Source organism: Lepisma saccharinum, chromosome 2 (genome assembly GCF_977018435.1).
Source record: "Lepisma saccharinum chromosome 2, izLepSacc3.1, whole genome shotgun sequence".
Taxonomy (NCBI): Eukaryota; Metazoa; Arthropoda; class Insecta; order Zygentoma; family Lepismatidae; genus Lepisma; species Lepisma saccharinum.
Genome location: NC_139230.1, coordinates 110,744,194 through 110,747,761, shown reverse-complemented (window position 1 = coordinate 110,747,761; position 3,568 = coordinate 110,744,194).

Genomic DNA, 3,568 nt, shown 5'->3' with positions numbered 1-3,568 from the left:
TCGTCCAGAAGAAGGGGCGAAATGATTCTTTTTAAATGGCTCAAGAATTCAAAGATATAAGTGGACATTTTACAAGCTTAGTCTAAAACTTACAACTGAAATCGTACATGTGTGTGTGTGGGGGGGGGGGGGTAGCTACGTGAGGTAACACAGTGGAATATGATTCACAATACTAAAATTAAAATAAATATGTGTGAACAATAGAAATCAAAATATGTTGTAGCTAGTGACGGCGCAATAGAAAAGATGAAGGGTAAACCATATTTTCCCGGGGTATCATGTTTATTATTCCGTTACATACAACACAAAAATGCATATTTTGGCTAAAAGGGCATTCATTCATTGTCCTGCCCCCCCCCCCCCCCCCGTAGTGTGGCCACTGCCTATAGCTATGCTGGAGAAGAATGCACCAATTAATACGTTATTAAATAAAACAGATACCTTTAAAATTTTTAATCAAATTATTTGTGATCTACGATTTAAATTTAAAGAGAGCACATACCTGTTTAATTATATTTGAATGAGTTAACTTCTGAAGCCTTCCATTTCCGAGCCTTCTTCCGGTGTAACTGCACTACCCTTTGAGCCCTTGCTGCTGCGTTCAGGTGGCGGAACGAGCAGAATACTAATTAAAACAAATATGTGACAAATATATATAAAAAAACAACGTGTTGGCGCTATTGACGGCGCCAAACATGCAACGTCCCACCACGTACTCGCCACACTTCAATTAGGAGGACGGTAAAAGTGTACCCATAAGTGCTAACTTCCTTAATTCAATCGGTGGACACAGACTCTAGATATCTCAGGGCTTGCTGGGTAAAACGTGAGGGTTTATATACAGGGTGATTCTAAAGGTAGGGTACAAACGAAAATCACAGATACCTCCCATGAAATAGAGACGAAAGTGCCCCTTCCACTTTGCCAAGAGATGCCTCCGTGAGGAGCTAGACAACGCCGAAAACGTGTGAAAATGAACTTCACACCGCTGTACAGCCAGTACCAGTGAAGATAGAAAAGGAACACCAATGTCGCCCATCCGAAAAACACCAGGCGGCAGATGCGCAACGCATGCGCATGAGGTTCCACAAAGGAAATAGAAGTGTCCCGCAAGACAAGTGAAGGAAAAGGTAGAGATCGACAACGGTAGGGACAAAAGAAGCAATGAAGTAACAATTGCACAGCGGCAAACAAACACCATGGCTGAAGCAGTGCAGTCGAGAAAAGTAGTGCGGAGTTGCAGAACCACGGGAGGACGACGTAGGACGAAGAAACACACCGAGAATGCAAGGAAAGTGGTCCGTAACACTCGACAGGCAACAGACGCGTACATGGTTCAGCCATGGTGTTTGTTTGCCGCTGTCCAATTGTTACTTCATGCTTCGTTGCTTCTTTTGTCCCTACAGTTGTCGATCGCTACCTTTTCCTTCACTTGTCTTGCGGGACACTTCTATTTCCTTTGTGGAACCTCATGCGCATGCGTTGCGCATCTGCCGCCTGGTGTTTTTCGGATGCGCGACATTGGTGTTCCTTTTGACTTCTTTTGTTCCGCCTTTCTATCTTCACTGGTACTGGCTGTGCAGCGGTGTGAAGTTCATTTTCACACGTTTTCGGCGTTGTCTAGCTCCTCACGGAGGCATCTCTCGGCAAAGTGGAAGGGGCACTTTCGTCTCTATTTCATGGGAGGTATCTGTGGTTTTCCTTTGTACCCTACCTTTAGAATCACCCTGTATATATATATATATATATATAAAGGTAAAGTGTTCCCCTGTGCATAGCATCACGCCATGAAGGCGTATAGGGGGTAGGGAGTGTGGGGTAACGCCACACACTTTCTTGATCCGGTCGTGAGTGGGGGTGATGTGATGAGCATCACGCCCCTGACCGCCTTTACCCCCCAGGGTTTCCCCCAGGTACCCATGTTATTCGACGCTGGGTGGGCGCCGTAGCCGCTTCCAACGTTAGAAAAGTTCCCGGATTTGAACCGGCCTGGGATCGAACCCGGGACCTTTATCATGGTAGTTAGACGCGTTAAAGACTGAGCCACCGCGTTTATATGTTTATTATAAACTTATCATAAGAAAGTCTGTTAGCACACTAGTCTTTAACCTTTATCACTTATGTGCATTTACATTTACCCTGCACGTGCATTCACCACTTCTGGACTCAAAGGGGGGCAGGGACCATTCAATTTATTCCTCGCAGTGAGGCGCCAGGGGGAGTATAGGGACCTAATCTCATTTAGGGCGCTGTTTGCGGCCGACGTCACGGGCTACCCTGTAAGAGAAAGTAGTATGTACGCGGTACCCCCAACCACAGCTGGGAACTGGCCGTAGCCAGCCGGCACCTCCGACAAGCGGACGCTGGGTAAAGGATTAAAGGATGCCGCGACACCCCCGGCGCTAGCTAGGAATCGGCAAGCCGACCGGTGTCTCCCGTACAAGGACGGCAGGTTAGGAAGGAGGTCCTGGTGCTCCCAGACAAGCCGGGCAGGTAGAACCTGGCACCTATTAGCCCAAGCAATTAGACCAGGTAGTTAGGTTGCTGCTAGGGTCTTCTTCTTCTTTCTTCCTCCCTTCTGGGATGGCAGGTTTTTCCCAGGATGTTTGCCAGTTGACATCCGGGAGCCAACTGAGCTCCGTTTTTTTTTGTTTGTTTTTTTTGGATTTGACGTCAGGATTTGTGTATCCCAGCATATTGTTTATTTAACATTAACTGGAATCGACAATAATTTACAATACTGTTACAATAATTACTTTTCTTTACATCAATATTTTACAAAAACTAACGCAACTGTCGCGTTAGTACAATATACAATGTTCCAAGAAAATCCCCAAAATCTACTCACTACTACATATATATGAACATTCTCAATCACAATCATTACATTAACTTGATTGTTATTTCATTTATCTGGTTTATATAAACAGTCATGGACGGGGAAGTGAAACCCTCTCTACTCTGGGTTTTATTTGACCTATAGCTTGCACTAATGGGTTTGGATGCATCGTAATCCGTCTCCACAGGTTATCCCGGGCAATATGTAGTAAATCTTCAATCCTGGGCTGTTCCACGTCTTCGTGGAGTTGTTGTATACGTGTCGCTAACGGGTAATGACCAATGTATCTGAGTGCTCTGTTTTGTACATATTGCAATTTCTGTAAATGTGTTTTAGCGGCCTGTAACCATGTAGGGCCGGCATATAATAATATAGGTCTAATCATCATTTGATACAGATGGGGTCTTGTTTCAATTGACAATGCTGGTGATCTTAGTAGAGGCATGAGGTATCCTGTTCTTTGTTTTGCCCTTCTTGCCACCTCATCTAGATGTGGGCCAAAAGTCAGTCTTGTATCAAGGCTTATTCCTAGGTACTTTATCTTATTGACCGTAGGGACTGGCGTCTGGAATATTTGGAGTTTGATTTTCTCCCTAGCTCTACTCCATGCAAAAACTATGGTATTACTTTTTGTTGGATTTATTTTTATTTTCCATTTCTGAGTCCATTTTATTAATTCTGGCACATACTTGTTAATTCGTTTTTCGCAAGTGGACAGTAATTTTGCAT